Source organism: Nicotiana attenuata, chromosome 3 (assembly GCF_001879085.1).
Source record: "Nicotiana attenuata strain UT chromosome 3, NIATTr2, whole genome shotgun sequence".
In the NCBI taxonomy this organism is placed as follows: Eukaryota; Viridiplantae; Streptophyta; class Magnoliopsida; order Solanales; family Solanaceae; genus Nicotiana; species Nicotiana attenuata.
In genome coordinates this window covers 7,673,601-7,681,523 of record NC_031991.1, presented here as the reverse complement: position 1 = coordinate 7,681,523, position 7,923 = coordinate 7,673,601, and positions in this window count along the sequence as shown.

Genomic DNA, 7,923 nt, shown 5'->3' with positions numbered 1-7,923 from the left:
GGAAAGGGTTGGGAAATTACTTAAATAGTTAGAATTCGGCCTTATAAGCCTTTATTGACTAGTTCTTACTTATTTTAACTAGTCCGCGATCGTTCGGCTCCGAATTAAGGGCTTGGACTTGTTCTTGATATTGGAAGTGCGCTTCGGAGCGAGGTGAGTCTCCTTTCTAACCTTGTAAGAGGGAATTGTCCCCATAGGTATAACAATTGAATTATTTGCCATTGTATTCAGGGGCTACGTATGTACTAGGTGACGAGAGTCCGTGCGTAGCAACTATTATGCTAAGTCCGGGTAGCTTAGGACCCATAAGCATGCTTTACGTGATGTTATAGTACAGTTTGATTATCTTGGATTTATATGAACTCTTGTGATTAAGAAGAATGAGATTGGAAAATGACCCTTTAACCCGTCTGGTTCTTTTAAAGAAAATAATTGGCATCTCTATGTACGGCCACTCCCATATGCGCATTGATTGTTGTTGTTGCTTGTCAATGAGCTTATTTATGTTTGACTGCGTCGCACGGGTGATTCGCGAGCGGGGTAATAAATGCATCTATGGTTTGAGCCGTTCGACCCTCGGCAGTGCACAATTTACTATTTTTATGTTGGATCGGGCCGTACGTCCCTCGGTGATTATATGCGCATGACTTATGTGACATTCTATTGTGGGTTAGACTTCATATTTGCTTACATATATATACGGACACTCATGATGACAATCTAAAGGGAGAATTGTTGTTTTATACCTGCTAATTCCTATGAACTGAGTTATTTCTGCTCGTTATAAATTCTCCTCATTTTACACGACCTTAGTAACTATCGAGTCGACCTCTCATCTCTACTTCTTCGAGATTAGACGGGATACTTACTGGGTACATGTTGTTTATGTACTCATACTACACTTCTGTACTTAAATGTACAAGATTTGAGGCAGGTGGATCTAGTTATCATTCTGGTGCGCATCCGTGAGCGGACTTTGGACTTCTACGGTGAGCTGCTTTCCCTCCATGTCGACCCGAAGCCGAAGAAGTCTTTCCTTTGTATTTTCATTTTCTGTCTATTCGGATTCAGACAGTAGGATAGTATGATATTCTTTTGGATGTATATTTTACTAGTTGCCCGTAGCTTGTGACACCAGGTTCTGGCACACACTTTAGTAGACGATTATTTTGGGGTTGTGCAATTATATTATTTACAGCATTTCGCTCTTCTGGTTTAAATTCCAAGTGAAGTGTTTATTCCACTTATTTCTAATTAGAAGCAACATAAGAAATTTTAGTGATGTTTCCGCAATGGCTTGCCTGACAAGGGTGTCAGGCGCCCTCATGACCTATTTTGGAAATGGGTCGTAACAGATTGCCTGGCTAGTCAGACTGTTGAGTGACTTAGGTATTTCTATCACTGATCCTGTTCCTGTCCATTGTGACAACCAGGCTGCTATCAGCATTACTCGCAACCCTGTCTCTCATGAACATACTAAACATATTGAGCTAGATTGCCACTTTTTCAGGGAGCAACTTGCAACTGGCCTTATCTCTCTTCAGTACATTTCCACTACCTCTCAGCTGGCTGACATCCTGACCAAACCTCTTTCCGGTGCTCAGCATCTAAAGCTCTTGTGCAAGCTGGGTGTTCATTCACCCCCCCCCCCTCCCCAAGCTTGAGGGGGGGTCTTGACCGGGACAGTTCACACACACATGGCATATCTATAATTAAGACAGATCCAAGATGAGGCCCAACTACTTTAGTTACTTGTATTAACCTTTTGTAGAGTTATTGTAGTCTTAGCCTTTATTACAAAGATAGCCATTATTATTTAGTTGTATATATAGAAGTAGAGGTGGATGTTTTGTACAATTTTGGACATTCTATTTTCTCAATCAGATAGAAAATTCTCTCTGCTCTTTCACCGACTTTACCTTGAGCCAACAAATGATAGGAAAAATCTGGCTTTTGATAAGGTCGTCTATGTAAATCAAAATTGTAATAAGTTTGAGTCTTTGTCGATCCTGTGAATAACAACAGTTATTTAGAGGGGGGGAACATTTTGATGTATCAATCACAAAATGTCTATTTGTTTAGAAATTCAATATGCATATAAGTTAAATCTCACGTACTTCAATAGCAGACGAAGCCTTATTGAACTGCACCTATTAAAGCTTGATATTTAGACCAGACGAATTATTAATTTCAGTCATTTAAAGCACCTTATTGTTGAAATAAAATAAGTTGAACTTTACTGCTCTAGACTAAAAAACTCTCTCCATACAATTAGTCGTTATTTACAATAAACGGTAACTTCTCGTTTGTCTCCGCCGCGCACCGCCACATGGCACCGTCGAACAGAGTCGATTCAGTGCATACGGCTGGCCAAAAGTGATGGGTCCATTCCATGTGAAAGGAAGACAACTTCATTTGGCAAAGCCTGCACCGTCCAAATCCAAGCTTGTCAAACAAATATTTGAGTGGCAAGGAAAAGTCAAAAAGGGAAAGAAGACAAGTTTGGTTTACTATTTTTTTATGTCACCCATGACATCTTTGAGAGTTTCTTCACCTCTATCAATAAGGAAGTATTCCTTCATTTGTAAGACACACCAACAAAGAGAAAAAGAAAGAGTGGGGCATCACAGACAGGGTATAACAAAATAGTCTGTGAGAAAAATAGAGAGTGAGCGATATTGTAGTGAGGTGGGAATATCAAAAGAGGATTATTTCTTTTGAGTGTCGTAATGGTCTTTTGAGTATTTTAATGACCTACAAAGTGTGAAATTTCTTGTTATAGTGATATCAGTTGCTCCTCTCGGGGCAGTAGTTTTTTCCTTAATCAAAAGGATTTTTCACGAAAAAATCTTGTTGTCGTTGTCACTCTATTATTCTTGTTAATTATCGTATCTCGGTGCTACGTTATTATTCCATTTTTGTTACCGTGAATATTATATATGTGGGGGTTTATTCCCAATAGCTGGTAGTAGAGCACATGTTTTGCTCGTTCACAGAAATACTATTCACTATCGGTAGTACTATATTTGATAAAAAAATTCTGGAGTAAAGTACGAGGTAGAAAAATTCAATAGAGATAGAGGTTTCTCAATATGGCAAAGAAGGATGAGGGATGTGTTCATCCATCAAGGATTACACACGGTACTAGATGCTGATGCCAAAAAGCCTGATACCAAGAAAGCTGAGGATTGGGCTGACTTGGATGAAAGCTACTAGTGCAATTAGGTTGTACTTATCAGATGATGTGGTAAATAACATCATTGATGAATACACCGCATGTGGCATTTGGAAAATTTTGGAAAGCCTATACATGTCCCAAACGCTGACAAATAAATTGTACCTGAAGAAGCAGCTATACACCCAACATATGGGTGAAGGTACGAATTTTTTGTCACATTTAAATGTGTTTAACGGACTAATCACACAGCTCGCCAACCTCGAAGTGAAAATCGAGGAAGAAGATAAAGCCATCTTGCTATTGAACTCGTTGCCATCTTCGTATGCTAATTTGGCAATAACCATCCTGCACGGTAAGACTATCATTGAGTTGAAATACGTCACATCGGCTCTTCTACTCAATGAGAAGATGAGAAAGAAGTCTGAAAATCAAGGACAGGCTCTCATCACAGAAGGTAGAGGCAGGAGTTATCAAAGAAGTGCGAGCAACTATGGTAGATCCAAAGCTTATCGGAAGTCTAAGAACCGATCCAAATCAAGAGCCAGAAATTGCTACAATTGTGATCAACCAGGTCACTTCAAAAGAGATTGCCCAAATCCAAGGAAGGGCAAAGGTGAAACCAGTGGCCAGAAGAATGACGACAACATAACCGCCATTGTACAAAATAATGATACTGTTGTTCTCTTCATAAATGAGGAAGAAGAATACATGCACTTGGCAGATCTAGAGTCGGAATGGGCGGTTGACACAGCAACATCTTACCATGCCATACCGGTAAGAGATCTTTTTTTGCAAATATGTAATAGGTGATTTTGGCACTGTGAGAATGGGTAACACAAGTTACTCAAAGATTTCGGTGATTGGTAACATTTGTATCAAGACAAATGTTGGATGCACATTGGTTCTAAAGGACGTGCGACATGTACTTGATTTGCGGATGAACTTGATCTTGGGAATTGCTTTGGACCGAGATGGGTACGAGAACTATTTTGCAAATCAAAAGTGGAGACTCACCGAAGGATCATTGGTAATTTCAAAGGGAGTTTCTCGTGGCATGTTGTACAGGACAAATGCAAAAATATGCCAAGGTGAATTGAACGCGGAACAAGATGAGATTTCTACAGATTTGTGGCACAAAAGATGGGACATACGAGCGAGAAAGGATTGCAGATTCTTGCCAGGAAATCACTCATATCTTTTGCCAAAGTTACAACGATAAAACCTTGTGACTACTGTTTATTTGGTAAGCAGCATAGAGTCTCATTTCAAACATCATCTGAAAGAAAATTGAGTATGCTTGATTTAGTATATTCTCATATTTGTGGTCCAATGGAAATTGAATCGATGGGTGGTAACAAATATTTCGTAACTTTTATTGATGAAGCTTCATGTAAATTGTGGATTTATATCCTGAAAATCAAAGACCAAGTGTTTCAAGTTTTCTTGAAGTTTCATGCTCTGGTAGAAAGGGAGACAAGACAAAAGCTAAAACGTCTCCGAAGTGACAATGGAGGTGAGTACACTTCAAGGGAATTTGAAGAATATGGTTCAAGTTACGGGATCGGACATGAAAAGACAGTTCCTAGGACCCCATATTACAATGGCGTAGCCGAAAAGGATAAATCGCACCATTCTGGAGAAGGTGAGAAGGATGCTCAGAATGGCTAAACTGCCTAAGTCATTCTGGGTAAGCAGTTCGGACAACTTGTTACCTGATCAATAGGAGTCCATTAGTTCCATTGGTGTTTGACATCCCAGAGAGAGTATGGACCAACAAAGAGGTGCCCTACTCACATCTGAAGATGTTCGGTTGTAGAGCTTTTGCACATGTACCAAAGTAGAAGAGAACAAAGCTGGATGATAAATATGTTCCATGCATATTCATCGAATATGGATATGAAGAGTTCGGATACAATTGTGGGATCATGTAACGAAGAAGGTCATCAGAAGTAGACATGTAGTCTTCCGAGAAAGTGAAGTTGGAACTGCTGATGATATGTTAGAGAAGGCCAAGAATGGTATAATTCCTAACCTTGTTACTATTCCTTCTACTTCTAACAATCTCACAAGTACAGAAAGTAGGACCGACGAGGTTACCGAGCAGGGAGAGCAACCTGATGAGGTTATTGAGCAAGGAGAGCAACTTAATGATGATGTCGAGCAAGTGGAGTACCCTACTCAGGAAGAAGAACAACCTCAACCTCTGAGAAGCTCAGAAAGTCCAAGGGTAGAGTCATGCAAGTATCCTTCCATAAAATGTCCTCATCAGTGATGAAGGGGAGCCAGAAAGTTCTAAAGAGGTGTTGTCCCATCCAGAAAAGAACCAGTGAATGAAACCCATGCAAGAAGAGATGAAATCTCTACAGAAAAATGGCACGTACAAGCTGGTTGAACTTCCAAAGGCTAAAACACCACTCAAATATAAGTAGGTCTTTAAACGAAAAAAATATCTAAATGGCAGGCTGGTCAGATAAAAAGATCGATTGGTGGTTAAAGGCTTCGAACAGAAGAAAGGTATTGATTTTGGCGAAATTTTCTCACCTGTTGTCAAATGACTTCTATTCGAACAATTTTGAGCTTAGCAACTACCCTAGATCTTGAAGTGGAGCAGTTGGATGTGAAAACTGCATTTCTTCATAGAGATTTGGAAGAGGAGATTTATATGGAGCATCTAGAAGGATTTGAAGAAGCTAGAAAGAAATACATGGTGTGCAAATTGAATAAGAGTCTTTATGGATTAAAGCAGGCACCAAGGCAGTGGTACATGAAATTTGACTCATTCATGAAAAGTCAAAAATACATAAAAAACCTATTCTGATCCATGTGTATACTTCAAAAGATTTTCTGATAATAACTTCATTATATTATTGTTGTATGTGGATGACATATTGATTATAGGACAAGACAAGGAGCTGATTGCAAAGTTAAAGAGATATTTGTCCAAGTCATTTGATATGAAGGACTTGGGCCCAGCACAACAAATTCTAGGGATGAAGAGAGTTCGGGCAAGCAAAAAATTTTGGCTATCTCAGGAAAAGTACATTGAACGTGTACTGTAATGCTTCAACATGAAAATTGCTAAGCCAGTCAGCATACCTCTTGCGGTCATCTGAAGTTGAGCAAGAAGATGTGTCATACAAAAGTGGAGGCGAAAGGGAACATGGCTATAGTTCCTTATTCTTCAGTAGTCAGAAGCTTGATGTATGGAATGATATGCACCATAAATGATATTGCTCATGTAGTTGGTGTTGTTAGCAGATTCCTTGGAAATCCTGGAAAGGAACATTAGGAAGCAGTCAAGGGGATACTCAGGTACCTAAGAGGTATTGTACGAGATTGCTTGTATTTTGGAGGATCTGATGCAATCTTGAAGGGATACACGGATGTTGATATGGCAGGTGATCTTGATAATTGTAAATATACTACAAGATACATACTCACATTTTCAGGTGGAGCTATATCATGTCAGTCAAAGTTGCAAAAGTGTGTCGCAATCTCTACAACTGAAATAGAGTATATTTCCACTACTGAAGCTGGCAAGGAGATGGTTTGGCTGAAACAGTTCCTTCGAGAGCTTAGATTGCATCAAAACAACGATGTCGTCTATTGTGACAGTCAAAGGGCAATAGACTTGAGCAAAAACACCATGTATCACGCAAGCACGAATCATATCGATGTGAAATATCACTGGATTCGAGAACAAATAGAGGATGTATCTATACAGGTCAAGAAGATCCATACAAGTGAGAATCCTTCGGATATGCTGACCAAGGTTGTACCAAGAGAAAAGTTCGAGCTATGCAAAGAACTTGTTGGCATGCACTCAAACTAGAAACTCTGGTGTTACCTCCTTCTGGTGCATAAGACTGGAGGGGGAGATTTGATGGGTCCATCCCATGTGAAAGGAAGGCAACTTCCTTTGGCAAAGGCTGCACCATCCAAATTCAAGCTTGTCAAACAAATATTTGTGTGGCAAGGAAAAGTCAAAAGGGAAGGAAGACAAGTTTGGTTTACTATTTTGTTGATGTCATCCATGATATCTTTGAGAGGTTCTTCACCTTTATAAATAAGGAAGTATTCCTTCATTTGTAAGACACACCAACAAAGAGAGAAAGAAAGAGTGATGCACCACAGACAGGATATACGAAAATACTATGTGAGAAAAATAGAGAGTGGGCAAAATTATAGTGAGGTGGGAATATCATCAAAAAATAAAGTCAAAAAGAAAAATATCTCTAGAAAATTACTCTCAACAGCTCTCTTTACCAAAGTTGCGTCTGTAACCCACACTCCACCTTATGGGGCTGCCGGACGGCGCCCCTCAGGCGCGTCCTATGGCTCAAAAGGAAGCTCCTTCCGGATCTAATCTGGATATCCACGAAACCTATGGAAATCAAATCTCGTATGCTACCACTCTTACTGATGCACCGAGCTCTGCTAAAAACGCAAATCGTCAAGAGCAAGCAGCAGTGAAGGCAAGAAGGACAATTCATAATGGTATGCCTGGTGTAATTTTGTAATGCCCCGGAAAATTTCGCTAAGTAATTTAGGATTTCGTGGTGCTAGGTAGGCTAATTATAATATTTTACGTGCTATTAACATGATGGACATCAATTTGATTTGGTAAATAAGTGTATAAATCATATCATAAGTAATCTGGGGTCCAAGGAAAGGCCTAAGTCTAAGTCAAGTTAGAAAATTACATAATGGGCTAAAATTCCAAATGAGTTCGCACAAGTCCCCAC